This window comes from Somniosus microcephalus, chromosome 3 (assembly GCF_052327205.1).
Source record: "Somniosus microcephalus isolate GS21.2 chromosome 3, FLI_Smic_1.0, whole genome shotgun sequence".
Taxonomy (NCBI): Eukaryota; Metazoa; Chordata; class Chondrichthyes; order Squaliformes; family Somniosidae; genus Somniosus; species Somniosus microcephalus.
In genome coordinates, this window is record NC_140989.1 from 305309608 (window position 1) to 305332419 (window position 22812).

The 22812-nt window shown below is 45.7% G+C and overlaps 1 long non-coding RNA gene across 2 annotated transcripts in view; it reads left to right on the plus strand.

Moving 5' to 3' along the window:
* The first annotated feature begins 2725 nt into the window (after positions 1–2725).
* LOC147122119 (uncharacterized) overlaps positions 2726–22812 on the plus strand; it is a 30934-nt gene continuing 10847 nt past the window's right edge. The window contains exons 1-2 of one of the 2 annotated variants that reach the window (XR_015075423.1): positions 2726–3255; positions 14121–14238. This is a non-coding gene — a long non-coding RNA (uncharacterized LOC147122119). The remainder of the gene's footprint in view (positions 3256–14120; positions 14239–22812) is intronic. The other variant, XR_015075422.1, reaches the window with a different exon arrangement.

Sequence of the window (22812 nt, forward strand, 5' to 3'; positions counted from 1 at the left end):
CATCCATTGCTTCATTTATTTTGTTCTTATTTCCCCGCCCTCCTCCGCCAACCTGGTAAAGTGCCACAGGATCGTTTCTACATAAAAGGTGTGATATAAATGCAAGAATTTTCTGTAGAGTGATGCAAGATGGATTTTTATATTCCCTGTAGCCAACCTCTATTGTTGCACACCAGCCATATGTAAAAATATCCCAAACATGTTTTGCTAACATTGTGACTCGAACAGCCTTTCTCTCATTACTGCTCTATTATTAAGACAATTTGCAGCTATGTTACTGCACTTAGACTGTTGTATGAAATGCAAGCGAAAAGAACACCTTTTTATACAAAAAGGAAAAATTCAGTTATCTTTGGAATTTGGTTTTGATGGCTCAATATATGGCCCTTAATAAAATCTGAAGATCCAATCCCAATCCTAAAGGGCTGTGTACGTTTTCACTGGGCATTAGGAAAGTGAATCCATCATTCACTATACTACAAGAATAAATACAGCAGATGACTATTCATCTCTACTCTTCCAGGGATGTGATGCAGGGACTTCTGATTACTTAGTATAACAAGTGGGCACCAAAGAAGTGGGATGTATGGTTAGAACCTCTAATTAGCTAGTGGCCAATACAACACAGTTTACAAATGTACTGGCCAACTGCATCACTTCAGCTCTTACATGAATGTAAGAGTGTGGTGATGTATTTGCTTCTGAAGCTCACAGATGGTTCTCCAACTCTGGGAGAACATGTTTGCCATGTTGCTAATTGGTTTTTTTAATGATAGGGAATGAAGCATGTGAACTGGAGGACAGTAATATGAAGAAACAAATGCAAGATTTATTTCCCATTATATTGTCAAACTCTGCAGGGGATAGGCAGACAATGGTGGTGAGGGATACAAGTTAGAGGGGGTGGCCATGGATATGGTTAGGAGAGCAGCATTATCACTGTCTCCTCCCTTTTAATTCATTTTTCATCCAGTTTGCTACTCTCCTCCCTAATTCCCAAACCCTTAATCTTCTCTAGTATGATACTTTGTCAAAGGCTTTCTGTAAGTACATCATACCAACTGCATTTCACCCATCCACCGTATCCGTCACCTCCTCAATGAACTCTGTCTGGTTTGCCACGGATAATCTTCCTTTCTGACATCCGTGGTGTGAAATTGAAATCAATAAATCTGGTACTTTGTGGGCTGGCACCAGGTAAATAACCAAGAAAGCTTCCGGATTGTCATAAAAACTGAATTGGCTTACTAATGTCCTTCAGGGAAAGGACCCTGCCACCCCTACATACCTTGCCTATGTGTGTCTCCAGATTCATATTACATGGTTGACTCTTTAATGCCCTCTGAACTGGTCTAGCAAGCCACTTAGTTGTAAACAATCATATAAAGTTCAATAATAAGAAAATCTGATGGACCTATTGGTAATGACGCTGGCATCATACCAATATAACACCAAGGCAATCTCAGCCCAATGGAACCTGCAAAGTTCTCTTCACTAACATCTGGGGGGTCAGTGCCCAAGTTGTAGAGCTGTGCCACAGATTAGTCAAGCAACAGACATAAAACAAAAGCAAAGTACTACGGATGCTGGAAATCTGAAATAAAACCAGAAAATGCTGGAAATACTCATCAGGTTAGGCAGCATCTGTGGAGCGAGAAACAGAGTCAACATTTTAGGTTGGTGACCTTTCACCAGAACCAACATAATCATACTCACAGAATCATACCTATCAGCAAACTTCCTAGACTATTCCATTACCATCTTTGAGCATGTCCTGCCCTACTGGCAGGATAGACACACCAGTGGTGGGGCACAATGATATACAGTTTGGTGGGGGGGGGGTGGGCGGGGAGTAATGGCCTTGGGAGTCCTCGACATTGACTCCGGACCCCTTCAAGTATCATGAGTTTAGGTCAAACAAAATCAAGGAAACTTCCTGTTGATCACCACCTACTGCACCACCACACCCATCAGTTGCCAAATCAGTACTCCTCCTGTTGAATATCACTTGGGAGGCAACTCAGAGGGAAGCAAGGGTACAGAGTGTACTCTGGGTGGAGGTTTTCAATGTCCACCACAAAGAGTGACTCAGTAGTACCATCACTGATCAAGCTAGCCAAGTCCCAAAGGATATAGATGCCAGAGTGGGTCTGCGGCAGGTGGTGAAGGAACCAACATGAGGAAGTGACCTTACTCTCACCAACCTATCTGTACCAGATAAATATATCCACAATAGCATTGGTAGGAGTGACCACCACACATAATCTCTCATCTCTACTGTGAGGACATCCTCTATCATGTACTGTGATACTACCACTGTGCTAAGTTGAACACCTTCGGCCATAACAATAGTAGAGTTGTATACCACAACAATCTATGACCTTCTGGCTCAGCACATTCCTCACCCCTGAATCATCACCAAGCCAGTGATACCAACCCTGGTTCAATACCGAGTGTAGAAGGGTATGCTAGGAGGAGCACCAGGCATACCTGATAACATGAATGTATTTTGGGTGGGTACATAAACCAACATTTCTCACATTTAAAAATATTTTTGATAAATGTTTGAGATTTCTTCAGTACTTCCATGGCCTCCGTAATCTCCTCGTTAGGGAATTCACTCAGGAGAGTCATTCAGTTAAAAGGAAATCTACAACGCGACCGTTTGTTTGCATATAAAAATGCCGTGTCTTGACCTAATACTTACAATAGGTTCTGTTGCTTTTCAAATAACAATTGAGCTTGGGTAACTTTATTGATCAATATATTTGTGAACTAGCTTTTCTCTGGGAAATAAGCCTTGGCATGTCACTGAGCGTTCACAATTGGGAGAAGAGGCTTACACTTACGTTTCTCACCTTTTATGGCAGCAAAACTGAATCGGTTTGAAACACAGGGACATTTTTTCCACTGTGGATCCGGTGTAATTTTCCAATGAATGGGCTCTCATGTGAAGAAGGGGGTCGGTGGATGGGTGGCTGCAATAAAAGCGTGATTGCATGGTCCTCGACATAAACAAAAGAGCCCCAGCATTCTGCAGCATTCGCATTGACTACAACAATGTATTTGTTTGAACGTTCCTTAGTCTGGTGGAGAGCATACTACGAGGCTTGGCGTGAGAGAGGTGTACACATCAGGGTGGGGCTGTGAGTGAAACAACCGCCCCTTGCTCAAGATCAAGAGCTGCAATTTACAAGTACATGAGAACAAAGCTCCTGGGATTCATTTTGCGTGTGCTTTAAAACGTACAGAAAGGTAAGCTTAACGCGAGATCTACCGTGGCAACACCTCAGAAAAAGATGCAGCATCTGGCACGTCAACAGTAGGGTGTGGCTATCTGGGGATTCATCTGTAGAAGCGGCGAAACAATGGCGTTTCTGTCTGTTGTGATTCTAACTATATACTCCACTATTGACAGTGATATGTCTGTTCGAAGAACGGACCAACAAATTGTTCATGGTAAGGTTCCTGCCCCCATTTTGCCGTTTGAAAACACCTGATGGTCCGTCTGCAACATCTGAAATCTTGTCCTCCAATTTCATTTAAGTTTGTAAGAGGGGGAAGCGATGGCTAAATCAGTGTCAAGAATGGGTTCATCATACCACGTTTATGAACTTTGTATAAAATCTGGAGACTTTCCTCCCGATTAATGCGGTTTGACAGCAGGAAATACTTAGAAACACTTGATGGTCACATCTTGAATTATCCAGAACACTTATACCGCACAAGGAAGCGGTTCTCTGATATTGTTTTACTAGAAACAGTGGTATTTATAATGAAGAAGTGATGGCGTTTTACAGATGTGATTTTAGCCCTCGCCTTGGCTGCAATAAAATGTACCTTTTACCTGGTGTGGAAAAACCTTGTTAAAGTCGGTGTGGAGCAGTAATAGGCCTCAGCTGTCAACAGAAGTGAGTTTGAAACAATACCTTTAACATAGCTAACGTTTACTTGTGTTTTTTTACTAAAGTATAGTGTCAAATAACGTGGCTTGTTGAACCCAGGTAGAGGTGTGGAGGTGGTGGGGGAAGAGAGGTGCAAAGGAGATACCAAGAGACACTACTTTAGAATTATATTACAACTATTTACTAAAATACTGTAACATTATCTGTAGTGTATGTAATGTTCCACCTTTAAGAGAACTATTTTAAGGGTTGCACTACTTTATCTTGGCTACTGTATACTGTAATACCGGTGGTGACCACACCGGTATATAAGTGCTGTGTAAGGATTTATTGGGCAGATTCGCCCTGACCTTCGAATAGTAAAGTCCTGTTAAAGTTACTCTTGTAGTCTGTGTATTAATTCACCATATAACCCACAGACTTTACAGTGGCGACGAGTTCGATCTTACCCTGCGGCAGCGATACATCCGAAGCAGTCAACGAGCGTAGAGAGGAGGCACCCGCCCTCGTCATTCTGCTGAGAGAAGACTCGAGTCTGCAGAGCAAGGAAGAAGGAAGAATTCAGACACGAAGCCTTCCATCAGCAACAGGCAGTGATCGTCCCTTCTGCCACGGTGGTGAGTGAGCCGATCAGCCACGAGAAGCAAGTCGGCCACGTTGACTGAAGATTGTGAAGATGCCTAAGCGTGGCAACATCAACGAATTCGATTCTGATGTGGAAGATTGGACCACGTATGTAGAACGCATCGAGATATATTGTAAGGTCAATAAGATAGCAAATTATGATAAAGCTCTAACCTTACTAAACTCAATGGGTGCGAAGACATACGGGTTATTGAAGCATCTTCTATCACCAGCTAAACCGGCGGATCAGTCTTTCGCTAATATTGTTGCTGTCCTGAAGGATCATGTGAACCCCACACCGCTGATGTTAGCGGAACGAGCTAAATTTTACGGGAGAACGCAACTAAAGGAGGAAAGCAACGCGGAGTACCTGGTTGAACTGCGTAGGCTAGCAAAATACTGTCAGTTTGGGATAAATCTGACAGAGGCACTGAGAGACAAGTTCGTGTGCGGGATGTCGAAGGAAGGAACACAAAAGCGACTGCTCGAAGAGAACGATCTTACACTTGATAAGGCTGTCCTTATTGCAGCATCGCACGAAGCCGCAGCGAGAGGCACGGCGGAAATGCAGCTGAAGACAGCGGTACTCAGTGTGGATCAAATGACTTCGGGTACAACAAAATGTTACCGTTGTGGGAAGACAACACACGACCAGAACCAATGCTGGTTTAAAAACCAGGAATGTAGAAAATGTGGCAAACTTGGTCACATAGCTAATGTATGCCGGTCAGGAAAGAAGACCAGCAACAATAAGTCACCGCAGAAGAAGTACAGAAAGGTACATAACGTGACTGTGAAGAGTCCAGATGAACTGAATTCGAATTCAGACCCCAACAGCAAGGAACTGGGTAGTCTGAGGATTCACAATGTGAGTAAAGAAGCTGACCGACAAACTATCTGGGTCACACTACAGATTGCAAAAGTCCAAGTGAAGATGGAAGTAGACACCGGATCGGCGTTGACGGTCATGAATAAACAAGATTACAAAAAGTTATTCAAACATATTCCCCTACGGGATACGGAGATAGTATTGCAGACATACACGGGGCATAAAGTATACCCCATCGGAAAGATAATAGTCAAGGTGAGACACAAGGGCAAAGATCACCAAGGAATGGACTTATATGTACTACCCAAGGGAGGTCCAGCACTTCTGGGACGGGAGTGGATCAGGAAAATAAAGATAGACTGGCACTCACTAAACACAATGACGGTAGATTTCGGAAAGAAAGATGTCAAACCTGAACGGTTGTCCAGAATATTGGACGAGGCTAAAGAGGTATTCCAGCAGGGACTGGGAACACTGAGAGGAATTAAGGCAAAAATCAAGATTGCAGAACATGCAAGCCCAAAATTTTTCAAAGCCAGATTGGTACCTTACGCGATACGACCTGCTGTGGAGGCAGAACTGGAAGAGCTTGAACGTGCAGGGGTACTGTCGAAGGTGGACTGGAGTGAGTGGGTCACGCCCATTGTTCCCGTCATGAAGTCTTCATCAAGTAACAAGCCAGGGGGACCGGGGAAGGTCCGCATCTGCGGAGACTTCAAGATCACAGTTAATCCGGTGCTTCACACGGTACAATACCCGCTTCCGCGGATTGAGGATATCTTTGCTTCATTGTCTGGCGGGAAACACTTCACCAAGATAGACCTGGCACAAGCATATTTACAGATGGAGGTCGAGGAAGAGTCACGCCAGTATCTCACAATCAACACGCACAGAGGCTTGTATCGATATAATAGACTGGTTTTGGGAGTAGCTTCGGCTCCAGCAATTTGGCAGAGGGCCATGGAGCAGGTCTTACAGGGTATTCCAAGCACTCAGTGTTACTTGGACGATATCCTGATTACGGGAGAAGACAAGGAGGAACACCTCACAAATTTGAAACTGGTGCTCACCAGGTTGAAGGAATATGGCCTTCGAGTTAATCGCCAGAAATGTGAGTTCTTCCAGAAACGGATCTCGTACTGCGGTCATGTCATTGACCAAGAGGGGCTGCACAAGTCACCTGACAAGATCGAAGCGGTCGTGAAGGCCCCCGCTCCGGAAAATGTATCACAGTTGAGGTCGTTTCTGGGGTTGATTAATTATTACCATAAGTTTCTGCCAAATCTATCCACGGTGCTGCATCCGCTGAATGCTCTGTTGCGGAAAGAAGTACCATGGAAGTGGAGCGAGGACTGTAAGAAGGCCTTTCGCAGAAGCAAGGCGTTGATTACCTCTGAGGAAGTGTTGGCTCACTTCAACTCAACGCTACCTCTTCATCTAGCTTGTGATGCTTCCCCTTATGGTATTGGAGCTGTACTCTCACACAAGTTACCAAATGGCTCGGAAAGGCCAGTCGCATTTGCGTCCCGATCATTGACCTCCGCTGAGCGAAATTATGCTCAGATAGATAGGGAGGCTCTCAGCCTTGTGTGGGGAGTAAAGAAATTCAATCATTACCTGCAGGGCAAGAAGTTTACATTGCTGACAGACCACCAGCCGTTGGTGTCCATATTCAACCCTAACAAGGCCGTTTCCACTATGACAGCACAAAGGCTACAGAGGTGGTCCGTTCTACTAGGGGCACACCAATATGACATCGAATACAAAAGGTCCAAACAGCATGGAAATGCTGATGGGTTATCGCGCCTACCGTTGCCAGTGGAAGAAGAGGCGACTACAGTGGACCCAGTGGAGATGTTCCACTCAACCATAATGGAATGTCTACCAGTAACAAATTCCATGATCGAAAAGGAAACAAGAAATGACCCGACTCTCTCACGAGTCTACGATTTAACGGTGGAGGGATGGCCAGTACATGGCGAACCAATGCTGCCAGCATTTTCGCACAGAAGAGAACAGCTGTCAGTGTGCCGAGGAACCTTGATGTGTGGATCTAGAGTGGTGATTCCACCCAAACTCCAGCAGAAAGTACTAAAGGAGCTTCACGAGGGGCATCTGGGTGGAGTGAAAATGAAGAACCTAGCCAGAGCGTTTGTGTGGTGGCCAGGTATTGATGGAGACATCGAAGAAATAACCAAGAGCTGTCTAGGATGCCAGAAGGTCCAAAATGCGCCACCACAAGCTCCTCTGCATCCATGGGAGTGGCCCTCATCTCCATGGCAAAGGGTACATATCGACTTTGCTGGTCCATTTATGGACTCAATGTTTTTAATCGCGGTGGATGCACACTCCAAGTGGCCGGAGGTAATAAAAATGTCCTCCACCACCACGGAAAAAACCATCACAGTATTAAGGACCATATTTGCCAGGAATGGGCTGCCGGAACAGATCTGTTCTGATAATGGACCGCAATTTGTGTCCGAAGAATTCAGGAAGTTCTTAAAAAGCAATGGGGTCAAGCACTATACGTCCGCCCCATACCATCCCGCCACCAATGGATTAGCTGAAAGGTTTGTCCAGACCTTCAAGAAGGCCATAAAGGCCATGGGTAATGAAGACATAAATCTACAACATAAGGTAGATAACTTCTTGTTGGCGTACAGGAATGCAACACATGCGGTCACAAACCAAACTCCCGCCATGATGTTTTTCAATAGAAGAATAAGATGCCGGCTGGATTTGATTAAGCCAAACGTCAGAAGGGACGTAGAGAACCGACAATTTCAAGGCATGAATGAAAGGCCAACTAGATCCTTTCAGATAGGTCAACAAGTTTTGGCCCGGGACTACCGTACCGAGAAATGGCAGCCGGGAACTATTGGAAAAAGGCTAGGACCGTTGATGTATACCGTGGACATTGGTGAAAGCATAATAAGGCGCCATGTTGACCAGATCATAGAATCATCCACAAAGGCCCAACCTACTCCACAACTCTATACGTCTAATGTTGAAGCAGAGATACCCAGAGCATCTACCTCCGATCCGGTAATATGGGAATCCGATGAACCTGAAACGGTCCTTCAAGCCGAATCGACCTTGCCAGAAGAACCTGCTACACCACCGAAAACGACTACACCACCGAGGCGTTATCCGGACAGAGTCCGGAAGCCTCCAGAGAGACTGAATCTGTGAACTGTTTCACATAAAGTTGTATATATGTTAAGATGTTATATTAATGGGAATATGTATATATTGTTAACCTAAAAAGGGAGGATTGTAGTGTATGTAACGTTCCACCTTTAAGAGAACTATTTTTAAGGGTTGCACTACTTTATCTTGGCTACTGTATACTGTAATACCGGTGGTGACCACACCGGTATATAAGTGCTGTGTAAGGATTTATTGGGCAGATTCGCCCTGACCTTCAAATAGTAAAGTCCTGTTAAAGTTACTCTTGTAGTCTGTGTATTAATTCACCATATAACCCACAGACTTTACATTATCTTGCTTAAACAAGAGACCGAACACTTTTCAAATTGTTTTCTCAGGTGTTTCACTTTGATTGCAATGAAATTAAATTTGTTTCTTAAAATAATGGGCTGGAAATTGCGGTCGGAGGCTTCCTGCGGGCGAGTGCCTCCATATCTTTGAAGACTTGCGCTCCTGGGCCTGCAGGCGTACGCCTGAGTAAAGGCCCATGTATCCCAGGAGCACATGTGGTTTGCAAGTGCCCCGGGGTCACGTGGGCCAGCCCAACCAATCACAAAAGGGGATTCCCTTTATGCTTATGGGGATTCCATTTACGGACGGAATCCCTATAAGCATCAATAAGAATCCCCTAAAAAAACACACTTTCACTGCACTTAAATAAAAAGAAATCATCGCATGTTCAAAATTAAAGAAAGAAAGACTTGCATTTCTATAGCACCTTTCACAACCATCGGACGTCTCAAAGCGCTTTACAGCCAATTAAGTACTTTTGTAGTGTAGTCACTGTTGTAATGTAGGAAATGCGGCAGCCAATTTGCACACAGCAAGCTCCCACAAAAAAAATGTGATAATGACCAGGTAATCTGCTTTTGTTATGTTGATTGAGGGATTGATTGGCCAGGACACCGGGGATAACTCCCCTGCTCTTCTTCAAAATAGTGCCATAGGATCTTTTATGTCCGCCTGAGAGAGCAGACGGGGCTTCGGTTTAACATCTCATCCAAAAGACAGTTTAATTAAAATACAATTTAATTAAACATTTAAAACAAAAATTTAATTTTTTGAAAGATAAATTTAAACATTTTTCAAGGGGCCAAAAATAACCTAAACTAATTTAAAATGTTTCTGAATGGTTAAATTATATTTAAAAATGTATTTTAATATTAATTTAAACCCTTACACTGGTAAAAGAAGGCCTTACACCTTTTACCAGGTGTAAAGATTTCCTGGGCATTCACTGGGCAGTAATAGCCCAACTCTCTGCCAGCGCATGTCCATTTCCTGCGGATTCGTACGACCCATCAAGCTGAAACATGACAGATTGCAACTTGCGGGGCACTTACAACCGCGTATGCTGTGCGTACGTGGTCATAGGCCCCGGAAAATCTGGGCCAATATGTTTTTAGACACTATGGGGTCGATTTTCATTGACCCGTAGAGTCGGGGTTAGAGGTGTGCGGGGGGTTAAAGTCCCGAATTCGGGGTCCCGACACCATCCCGCCCCCAACCCGCCTCCATGTAAGTTTCAAAGAAGGCGGGTACCCACCCCGCACTGGGACCCGCCACCCCGAGGCGGGAAGGGATTAGTGCCAATTAACTGCCTGTTAACAGGTAGTTAGCAGGCAGTTTTTAGCCTAATCCATATTTTAAAGCATGAAGTGTGGGATTCCCGACGGCTCCAAACCACGCCAAGTTAGAGGAGTCAGGCCGTCGGGTTGAAGGACTTGGAGGGGTCGAGATGTCAGTGTTCAGGCGAGTGATGTTTGCATGAGTGCAAAGGTAAGTGTGTTTGGTGTGTCTAAAGTGTGTAAAGAAATTTAAATTACCTGTACTTACCTTTTCAGCCTTCCTTCCTCTAGGTTTCGGGAGTCAATCATCTAACCGGCACAGAAATCAGAATGGCTGTGATCTGTCAAAAGTGACAGCCTGCAGCTTTCTGTGCCAGTGAGATTTCTAACTGAGTCTGTGTAGAAGGACTCAGGTTAGAAGTAAGACTGTCAGTGTTTGACAGTGTTTCACAGCTGTCTGAATCTGATATTTCATCTGTCAAAACGTCTTGACAGATGAAATTTCAGTCTGTGACGTCACCTGTTGCCGGGTGGCCCTTAATTGGCCTGCTGAGCCCGCTGGGCGGGCTCAACAAGGTCAATCAAGTTAAAATCGTGTGGATTGGCCGCATCTCGATGGAGGCGGGACTGCAACCCCGAAAGTTGTAGTCCCGCCTCCTTCCCGACTTCTGAATGAAAATCACCCCCTATGGGCTGGATTTTGATACTGGAGGCATGTAGGAGGCGGGGCTACAACTTTAAGGGCCACCCGGCAACAGGTGACGTCACAGATTGACATTTCATCTGTCAAGAGCTTTTGACACATGAAATATCAATGTTTGACAGCTCTTTGAAGCTGTCAAACACTGACAATCTGTACTCCAAGTTAATTCCTTCCTCTCAGGCTGATTTAGAGATCTCTCCAGAACAGAAAGCTGAATGCTGCAACTTTGACAGCTCGCGGCTATTCTGCTTTCTGTGCTGGTGAGATGAGGGACTCCCGAGACCTGAAGGAAGGAAGGCTGTAAAGGTAAGTAAAACTTCTTTAAACACTTTACACACACCAAACACACTTACCTCTGCACTCATTCACCCATCACTCACCTGAACACCGGACATCTCGAACCCTCCAAGCCCTTCAGCCCGATGGTCCGCCTCGCTAACTTGGCGTGGTTTGGAGCCATCGGGAATCCCACACTTCAGGAATAATAATAGGGGTTAGGCTAAAAACTGCCTGTTAACTACCTGTTAACAGGCACTAATCCCATTCCCACCTCGGGGAGGCGGGTCCCAGCACAGGTCGGGTATCTGCCTCCTTTGAAACTGGCATGGAGGTGGATTGGGGGCGGGATGGGTTCGTGCCCCCCGATTTCGAGATTTTAACCCCCCACACGCTTCCAATCCCGCCTCCACGGCCCAATGAAAATCCTGCCCTATAATTTTGATCTCGTGCCTGAGGGTACATATTCACAATGCTGATTCTCCCTCCCCCAATCGTACAAAGCCAAGTACTACACTTTATGTATGGCTCCTATGAGACACACGATCCATTCAGATCCATTTTATCTAAAAAGCATCATGATCAGGTAGATGTTCTCCTCAAAGGACCCTGGTATTAAATTGGTATTCGTTACCATTGGTATTGTTAGGGCCATAATGCGGCAAAGATGAGTTTCTACTTCATTTGTAGTAAGAAAAGTCAGAAGTGAGCAAGGCCAATGGCCTCTTGTCTCCCATATATGAACATTCCCATCATCACATTAAGACATCTCATTTTACTTTGAGTAACCCCACTGTTTCCCTCTATTACCTTACTCATAGGAATGGGAGTAGACCATTTAGTCCCTCGAATAATCCACGAATGTAACACCTGATATATATTTTCATGAACTTCCATTTATGTCCCTAGCTCCTATGTTTTAGCTAACTTTGAAGTAATGAAATAAAAACAGAAAATGCTGGAAATACTCAGCTGGTCAGATAGCATCTGTGGAGAGAGAAACAGTGTTAACAGCTGGGATTTTGCTGACCTCAGTGGCTCCCGACATCGCTGCTGGCTCCATCCTACTCTGTGAAATGAATTTCCGTTGCTGGGACTTGTTAAGCCCGCCCAGCGCATTTCCCAGCCAATTAGAGGAAGCAGTTCTGGTGATGTCATTTGATGATGCGTCATCAGTCGGTTTCCTTAAAATAAATTTGGACATGGTCCCTTTAACATTTGTGCTGTCAGTGTTCTACAGCATTGAGGTGCTACAAACGCTGACAGCGACTGCACAAAGGCACAGGGCTGCACCCACGCTCTCCCATGACTCCCTCCATTATGGAGGGAGTCACAGCACACGGAGATCCTCTTCCCTTCCCATGGGCAGAAGAGACCTCCCCAGGTGATCAATACAGCCTGATTGCACATTGCAGAGGAGGGCACAAACAGGGATGTGGTCAGGAGGACCTGGGTGCAGTGCCGCAAACGTTTCAATGATCTCAGTAGATCACGAAACGTTAGTACAAAGCCACACTCAACCTCATCCTGCTGTGACTCTCATCACATCCCCATCACTCTGCCTGCCCTACCCTACTCCTGCACATCCTTACTCACACCAACTTACCTTGGACCTCCACCCGTCCCTCTCTATCTACATTATCACATCCCCATCTCACTAGCCACCCCTCACACTCCCCCTCAACTAACAACATACAAGGGTAGCCAATTGGGTGTTTTTTTCCAATGTTCATGTAAAGTTTCTGTTAATGTGGTGTCAAACATTGAAATCTTTATATTCAACACTTTGTGTTCTTGGACAGATTTATGTGCACCTTTGGAAGTGGCTTAGTGAGTTGCAGTGAATGGTGAGACATAACGGTACCCCCCACCCCCCGCAATGGTCGTGAGTGTGAAAAGAATGGCTCGAGCATTGTAGGGATGCTTTATGGTGTTGGTGTGTGGTGGTGCCAATCTGGCACATCATGTGGCAGTCATATGGGTGTACAGCATCACATGAAGTAAATCTGGCCATGGTGAGGCCATCCCTGGCCTCCTGGGCAGCAATGTGGTCGGGTGCTGATGCCCTGTGTTGTGCAGCATCAGTTGATTGCAGAGAAGGTTGGTATTGTTGGTGTTGCTGGTGTGCCTGGTGCTGCTGACATTGGGGCTGATCATGGTGAGATTCTGAGGACCAATGTGACAGAGTATAAAGGGCACTGATGCTGATGTAATAGATGGTAAGTGAACTTGAGATGACAGAAGCGATCTGTCAATGGTGAGAGAGGTTATTCCAATGAGGTGATGCTGGATAGAGGGTTTGCTCCAAACACTTGCAAGCTGCATAAAGCTCAATCTGTCTTCCCAATGAAGTAAGCAGCAGCTTCTGAGCTTGGAACATGAAGAGCTATGAGGTGGGAACTTACTGCAATTAGATAGGGCCCTGGTGATCCCACACCTGGAGTATTGTGTACAGTTTTGGTGCCCTTGCCTAAGAAAGGATATACTTGCCATTGAGGGGGTGCAACGAAGGTTCACCAGACTGATTCCTGGGATGGGGGGATGGTCCTATGAGGAGAGATTGAGTAGACTAGGCCTATAATCTCTAGAATTTAGGAGAACAAAAGGTGATCTAATTGAAACATACAAAATTCTTACAGGGCTTGACAGAGTAGATGCAGGGAGGATGTTTCCCCTGTCTGGGGAGTCTAGAACTAGGGGTCACAGAATAAGGGGTCGGCCATTTAGGACTGAGATGAGGAGCAATGTCTTCACTCAGAAGATGGTGAATCTTTGGTATTCTCTAACCCAGAGGGATGTGAAGGCTCAGTCGTTGAGTATATTCAAGACAGAGATTGATATAATTTTGAATATTAAGGGAATCAATGGATATGGGGATAGTGCAGGAAAGTTCAGATGAGGTAGAAGATCAGCCATGATCTTATTGAATGGCAGAGCAGGCTCGAAGGGCCAAATGGCCTACCCCTGCTCCTATTTCTTATGTTCTGATGTTCTTATGTTTATAGCACATTTCAAGCTACCAAGTAATCAGCTGATTCAAAGGCCATTCAACTCCCGCCTCAGCTTAACAGACGTGATCCCTGAGCAGCAGGGACCTTGTGGGTGAGCACGAAATGTCAAAAGGTAAGCTAAAATGTATTCTTAATGATGTCTAACCAAGGTCATAATGAGCTTAATTGGGTCCCCCACTGCTGCGTGTCAGGTCTGCTCAGCGTTGACAGACCCGGCATTGGGAAAGGCGTGTGGCAGCGGGTTCACAGCGGGGTCCCGACCCACTATGAAAACAAACACTTTTCCACCCAACCCACCACCAATCCCCACTGCTGATGCCCCCCCCTCCCCACCCCCGGAAAATTCCGGCCAACATTTCAGGCTGATGACCTTTCATCGGAACTGGAAAAGGTTAGAGATGTAACAGGTTTTAAGCAAGTACAGAGGCAGGGAAAGGGGGGAGGGGAGGAAAGAACAAAATGGAAGGTCTGTGATAGGGTGGAAGGCAGGAGAGATTAAATGACAAAAGGGATGATGGTGCAAGGGAAAAGGAGATGGTAATGGGACAAGTAAAGAAACAAAAGATGGGTCTAGAGGAGGTGTAAATAGGAATATCAGAATCATCAGCAACAGCTGCTGTCTGACAAAATGGGGGCAGAGGTTATGATCTGAAATTGTTGAACTAGTCTGGACGGCTGTAAAGTGCCTAATAGGAAGATGAGGTGCTGTTCCTCGAGCTTACACTGAGCTTTAATGGAACAGTGTAGGTGGCTGAGGACAGAGAGGTTAGAGTGGGAGTGGTCCAGAGAATTAAAATGACAGGTGACCGGAAGCTTGGGGTCACCCTTACGGACTGAACGGAGGTGTTCCACAAAGTGGTCACCCAATCTGCACTTGGTCTCCCCTGAGTAGAGGAGACCGCATCGTGAGCGGCGAATAGAGTTTCCACTTTGGACACGATCAGGAAATTGCACCCAAAATGTGCTTGAAAGTGCACTTGGTAAGGTTACAGTTCAAATTTCTGTTAAAATTCATTTGCATATTCACAAACATAAAATATTCCATGAACCAGCGCAATCGGGCAGTGTAATAGAACGCAATTGTTTCTTTTTTCTCTTTCCATTAAAAAGTATTCCTTGATGTATTTACACCCCTATTCAAAAAAGGGGAGTGAGATAAACCAAGCAACTACAGGCCAGTTAGCCTAACGTTAGTGGTGGGAAAATTCCGAGAGACCATAATCTGGGACAAAATTAATTGTCGTTTAGAAGATGGGTTAATAAATGACAGCCACCATGGATTTGTTTAAAGACAAATCGTGTCTGACAAACTTGGTTGAGTGCTTCAATTAAATAACGGAAAGGTATGATGCTGGTGGTTCAGTAGATGTGTATATGGACTTTCGGAAGGTGTTTGATAAAGTGCAACAAAATAGACTTGTTAGCAAGATTGAAGCCCATACAATTAAAAGGGCATCAAGTCCTGTTCACCCATCACCCCTGTGCACGCTGATTGACCTACATTCGCTCCTGCTCCGGTAATGCCTGGATTTTCAAATTCTCATCCTTGTTTTCAAATCCCTCCATGACCTCGCCCCTCCCTAACTCTGTAACCTCCTCCAGCCCTACAACCACTGAGATCTCTACGCACCTCCAAATCTGGCCTCTTGTGCATCATTCCCTCCCTAAACCTTTCTGCCCCTCTCTCCTCATTTAAGACACTCCTTAAAACAACAACAACAACTTGTATTTATATAGCACCTTTAACGGAGTAAAACGTCCCAAGGCGCTGCACAGGAGTATTGTAAGACAACAAATTTGACACCGATCCACATAAGGATAAATTAGGGCAGGTGACCAAAAGCTTGGTCAAAGAGGTAGGTTTTAAGGAGCGTCTTAAAGGAGGAAAGAGAGGTAGCGAGGTGGACAGGTTTAGGCAGGGAATTCCAGAGCTTAGGGCCTACACAGAAGGCATAGCCACCAAAGGTTGAGCGATTATAATCAGGGATGCTCAAGAGGGCAGAATTAGAGGAGCGCAGATATCTCTTGGGGGGGGGGGGGGGGGCGGGGTTGGTTGTGGGGCTGAAGGGATTACAGCGATAGGAAGGGGCGAGACCATGGAGGGATTTGAAAATAAGGATGAGAATCTTGAAATCGAGGTGCTGCTTAACCGGGAGCCAATGTAGGTCAGCGAGCACAGGGGTGATGGGTGAACGGGACTTGGTGCAGGTTAGGACATGGGCAGCTGAGTTTTGGATGACCTCAAGTTTACGTAGGGTGGAATGTGGGAGGCCAGCCAGCAGTGCATCGGAATAGTCAAGTTTAGAGGTAACAAAGCGGATGAGCTGAGGCAAGGGCGGAGACGGGCAATGTTATGGAGGTGAAAGTAGGCGGTCTTTGTTATGCTGTGGATATGTGGTCGGAAGCTCATTTCAGGGTCAAATATGACACCAAGGTTGCGAACAGTGTGGTTCAGCCTCAGACAGATGTTAGGGAGAGGGATGGAGTCAGTGGCTAGGGAACGGAGTTTGTGGCGGGAACTGAAAACAATGGCTTCGGTCTTCCCAATATTTAATTAGAGAACATTTTTGCTCATCCAGAACTGTATATCGGACAAACAGTCTGATAATTTAGACACCGTGGAGGGGTCAAGAGAAGAGGCAGTGAGGTAGAGCTGGGTGTCATCAGCATACATGTGGAAACTGATGCTGTGTTTTCGGATGATGCCACCAAGGGACAACATGTAGATGAGAAATAGGAGGGGTCCAAGGATAAATCCTTGGGGGACACCAGAGGTAATGATGCGGGAGCGGGAAGAGAAGTCGTTGCAGGTGATTCTCTGGTTACGATTAGATAGATAAGAATGGAACCAGGCGAGTGCAGTCCCACCCAGCTGGATGACGGTGGAGAGGCATTGGAGAAGGATGGAGTGGTCAACCGTGTCAAAGGCTGCAGACAAGTCAAGAAGGACGAGGAGGAATAGTTTACCTTTGTCACAGTCACAAAGGATGTCATTTGTGACTTTGATGAGAGCCGTTTCGGTACTGTGGCAAGGGCATTTACCTGATTGGAGGGATTCACACATGGAATTGTGGGAAAGATGGGCACGGATTTGGGAGGCGACAACATGTTCAAGGACTTTGGAGAGGAAATGGAAGTTAGAGGTGAGGCAGTAGTTTGCAAGGACGGCGGGATCAAGGTTTGTTTTTTTGAGGAGAGGGGTGATGACGGCAGATTTGAGGGAGAGGGGGGCAGTACCTGAAGAGAGAGAACCATTAACAATATCAGCTAACATGGGTGCCAGAAAAGGAAGTTGGGTGGTCAGCAGTTTGGTGGGAACAGGGTCGAGGGAGCAGGAGGTGGGTCTCATAGAAAAGATGAGCGCAGAGAGATCATGAGGGGAGATCGGAGAGAAACTGGATAAAGATGTGAGTTGAGGGCTAGGGCAGGGGGGAACCTTAGAGGAAGTTTGGCCCGGTGGGCTAGGTAAAGGAGGGGAAGTGGCAGAAGCAGCTGAACGGATGGTCTCAATCTTAGAGACAAAGAAGTCCATGAGCTCCTCACACTTGTTATCGGAGTTGAGGGCGGAGGAGACAGGGGAGAGGGGTTTAAGAAGACAGTTAGCAGTAGAGAATAGGAGCCAGGGTTTATCTTTGCATTCCGGAATGATTCTGGAATAGTGAGCAATTTTGGCAGACGAGAGCAGGGCCCGATTGTGCTTTATGTGGTCCAGCCAGATCTGGTGGTGAATGGCTAAACCAGTTGTCCACCATATCCGTTCAAGTCTGCGTCTCTTGGACTTAAGGGAGCGAAGATGAGGGCCATACCAGGGGGAATGGCCAGGGTGAGAGAGGGTAATTATTTTAGTAGGGATTAGGGCATCAAAGATAGTGGTGAGGGTGTGGTTGAGCTAATCGGTAGCTCCAGAAATGTCATGGTGAATGGAGGGCCAGAGGCTGGAAATTGAGATTTCATAAGTGCAGTTGTAAGAGAGTTGGGGGAGAGTTTTTTCCAGGGGCGGACACAGAAGGAAGTAGGGTTGGGAGAGGTGGGTGGAAGGCGGATGTGGGTGGAGAGTGATACGAGGAAATGGCCAGAGATGGCCTTATCTGCAATTGACACGATGGGAGTAGCAAGGCCACGAGAGATGGCAAGGTCGAGGGGGTGGCCGTGAATATGGGTTGGGGAGTTTACATGGAGGGAGAGGTTAAGGAAGGACAGGAGGCTAGTGAACTGAGGAGAGAGAGCATGATGAATTGAGATGGAGGTTGAAATCACTGAGGATGAGAAGTCGTTTGGTGCAGAGGCTGAGGGAGGAGAACAGTGAAGATATCTCAGGAATAACATTTTTATGGTACTTAGGTGGGCGGCAGAGAACAAGAATTTTAAATGAGAGGTGAGAGTGGTGGAATAAGGTGAGATGCTCAAAGGAGGAGAATCTGCCGGAGGAATAGGGGGACAGACCAAGATGTGATTTGGTGATGAGAGCCACACCACCACCACGGCGGTCTGAGCGGGGCAAGTGGTGGAAGGTATAGCCAGGTGGGGAGGCTTCATTTAAGGGTAAGGTGTCATCACCCCTCAACCAAGTTTCCGTCAGGGCCACGATATCGATGCAGTCATCCACGATAAGCTCATGGATGGCAAGGGACTTGTTCACAAGTGAACGGACATTCTGTAGGGAGATGCGGAGAGGGACGGTGATGGCTGCCCCACTGCCAGCGTCCACAGGGTCAGCACTGGGGGGGGATGAGTTGGATGGGGAGGAGATTTGCCCCCAGTGGGCATGCTGGGCGGGACGGTCGGCGAGAGAGTAGGATGGAACAGTTGGGGTTTCTGCTTGTAAGGCGGCAGCAATGAGTGACTCGATGCGCCCTTCGTAGGATGCCAAGAGAGTCACAGAGGGAAGCTGTGGGCTTATCTAAGAGGGAGTCAAGCCTGGGATAGCGGCAGGAGAGTCAGAAGGTCGAAGAGTAATGAAGGATTGGGGTAAGGATTTGTGAGGGCAGTGTATCCGAGAGAGGAGAGATGAAAGGAGGCATGATGACAGGAGAGTGCGGTCAGGGAGGGATAGAGAGAAAATGAAAATAGGGGAAAAAAGTTGAATGGCTCGGGTCTGGAGCGGCAGCCAAAGTGCGCACGTGAATGGACACAGGATAAGCTCAGGTTACATAGGCCTGTTTAAATGTAATAATTAATGGAATACATATTTCCTAGTAGCAGGGAATAGGTTGGGGACAATAGTAGGGAGACCAGGGTCAAAGTCAGAGGTCCCATGGAGGGACAAGCCAACGTAAGCAGGATGGGGCTGGTACGGAGCATCGACGAACCGCTGTCCAAATTCAGAGATAGGTGTAGCAGGCGAGTGAAGTCCAGAAGCTATTTGAAGGGCAGAGAGTTCGAGGATGGAGGTTGTTGCTGTAGGAATGAGAGTTGGTAGTGATGCAGAAAGATGATGGCTAAATTGACGCAAGTTGGAGGTCACCGTAGATCAAAGCGGTGGAGAAAAATTAAAACCATAAACCAGTGACCAGCAAAAACCTATCTCTTTGACCTGTCCTCATATCTTCTTATGTGGCTCAGTGTCAAATTTTGTTTGATAATGCTCCTGTGAAGCACCTTGGGACATTTTACGACTTTAAAGTAAAAATGCAAGTTGTTGTTGTTGTTGTTGAAATTGGATAAGGAACAGAAAGTAGAAAGTAGCGGTGAACGGTTGTTTATCAGATTGGAGGGAGGTTATACAGTGGTGTCCCCCAGGAGTTGTCATTAGGACCACTGCTCTTTTTGATATATATTAATGACCTGGACTTGGGTATAGGGGCATAATTTCTAAGTTTGCAGGTGACATAAAGGAAGTGGTACTCGGTAAAATAATGGGACTCAAGGCGGATAAATCACCTGGACCTGATGGCTTACATCCTAGGGTCTTGAGGGAAGTGGCAGTAGGGATTGTGGATGCATTAGTAATAATTTTCCAAAACTCCCTGGACTCAGCAAAGGTCCCGGCAGACTGGAAAACTGCTAATGTAACACCCTTATTTAAAAAGGGCAGTCGACAGAAGGCTGGAAACTATAGACCGGTTAGCCTAACATCTGTGGTAGGTAAAATTTTGGAGTCCATTATTAAGGAGACAGTAACAGGACATTTGGATAATCATAATTTAATAGGACAAAGTCAGCATGGTTTTATGAAGGGGAAGTCATGTTTGACAAATTTGCTGGAGTTCTTTGAGGAAGTAACATATAGGGTGGATAAAGGGGAACCAGTGGACATAGTGTATTTAGACTTCCAAAAGGCATTTGACAAGGTGCCACACAAAAGATTATTGCTTAAGATAAAAAATCACGGGATTGGGGGTAATATCCTGGCATGGATAGAGGATTGGCTATCTAACAGAAGGCAGAGAGTTGGGATAAATGGTTCATTCTCAGACTGGCAATCAGTAACTAGTGGTGTTCCGCAGGGGTCAGTGCTGGGTCCCCAACTCTTTACAATCTATATTAACGATTTGGAGGAGGGGACCGAGTGTAACATATCAAAGTTTGCAGATGATACTAAGATGGGAGGGAAAGTAGTGAGTGAGGAGGACAAAAAAAACCTGCAAGGGGACATAGACAGGCTAAGTAAGTGGGCAGAGATTTGGCAGATGGAATACAATACTGGAAAGTGTGAGGTTATGCACTTTGGCAGGAAAAATCATAGAGCAAGTTATTATCTTAATGGCAAGAAACTGGAAAGTACTGAAGTACAAAGGGATCTGGGGGTCCTGGTGCACGAAACTCAAAAGGTTAGTATGCAGGTGCAGCAAGTGATTAAGAAGGCCAATGGAATGTTGGCTTTCATTGCTAGGGGGATAGAATATAAAAATAGGGAGGTATTGCTTCAGTTGTACAAGGTATTGGTGAGACCGCACCTGGAATACTGCGTACAGTTTTGGTGTCCATACTTAAGAAAGGACATACTTGCTCTCGAGTCAGTACAAAGAAGGTTCACTCGGCTAATCCCGGGGATGAGGGGATGGACATATGAGGAGAGGTTGAGTAGATTGGGACTCTACTCATTGGAGTTCAGAAGAATGAGAGGCGATCTTATTGAAACATATAAGATTGTGAAGGGGTTGGATCGGGTGGATGCGGGGAGGATGTTCCCGATGATGGGTGAAACTAGAACTAGGGGGCATAGTCTTAGAATAAGGGGCTGCTCTTTCAAAACTGAGATGAGGAGGAACTACTTCACTCAGAGGGTGGTAGGTCCATGGAATATGCTGCCCCAAAAAGCTGTCGAAGCTACATCATTACATAAATTTAAAACAGAAATAAACAGTTTCCTAGAAGTAAAGGGAATTAAGGGTTATGGGGAGCGGGCAGGAATTTGGACATGAGTCTCGGTTCGGATCGGACATGGCCCTGTGGGTAGCGGAGCGGGCCCAGGGGCCGTGGAGCCTGATCCTGCTCCTATTTCGTGCGTCTAATTCTGTTAGATTCAGGAGATGGTTCTGTGATAGTAGATTGGCGGTTAGGATCAGATCAGCCATGACCTTATTGAATGGCGGAGCAGGCTCGAGGGGCCGATTGGCCTGCTCCTGCTCCTATTTCTTATGTTCTTATGTTCTTATAAAGCTTGGAAATATAGTAAACAGTGAGGAGGATAGTAGCAGAATTCAGGAGGGCACAGACAGACTGGTAAAATGAGCAGACACATGGCAAATTAAATCTAATGTAGAGAAGTGTTAGGTGATATATTTTGGAAGCAACAATGAGGAGGGGCAATATAAACGAAATGGTACAAATTTAAAGGGGGTGCAGGAACAGAGACCTGGGGGTTCACATACACAAATGTTTGAAGGTAGCAGGACATGTTGATAAAGCTGTTAAACAAGCACATGGATTTTTGGCTTTATAAATAGAGGCATAGAATAGGCTTCAGTTGGTGTATTGTGTCCAATTCTGGGCACCGCACTTTAGGGAAGATGTCAAGACCTCTGAGAGGGTGCAGAGGAAATTTATCAGAATGATACCAGGGACTTCTCTCATGTGGAGAGAAAACAGAAGCTGGGATTGTTCTCCTTAGAGCAGAGAAGGTTAAGGGGAGATTTAATGGGGGTGTTTAAATGGGACACAGGTTTAGGATAATTGGTTAAAAAAATCCAGGGGGGTAATGAGAATTTTTTTTATGCAGCAAATTGTTGTGATCTGGAGTGCACTGCCTGACAAGGTGGTGGAAGCAGATTCAACAGTAGCTTTCAAAAGGGAATTGGATATATACTTGAAAAGGAGAAATTTGCAGGGCTATAAGGAAAGAGCAGGGGAGTGGGACTAATTGGATAGCTCTTTCAAAGAGCCGGGACAGGCACGATGGGCTGGATGGCCTCCTTTTGTGCTGTATGATTGTATAATTCTAAGTGGGGAGTAGCAGAGGCAGCTATCTGGGTAATTATGTACATTGAAAACAATAGGGTACTGTACAATGACTGTAAAACTGAGGGCTGTAAAACTGCTCCTACTTTCTTTTGGCAGGACCAGTCTGTAGAAATTATATTTATGCCACACATACCATTTTCATGGAGGTCAGATTTGTACATACAAACCTTTCACCTAAAATTTGCAGTTGGATTAATAGCCAAAATGCATTGAGATATGAGTATATTTGATAGGTATTTCAAAAGTACTAATTAATCGTGACCTAATTTTGATTTATTTGATA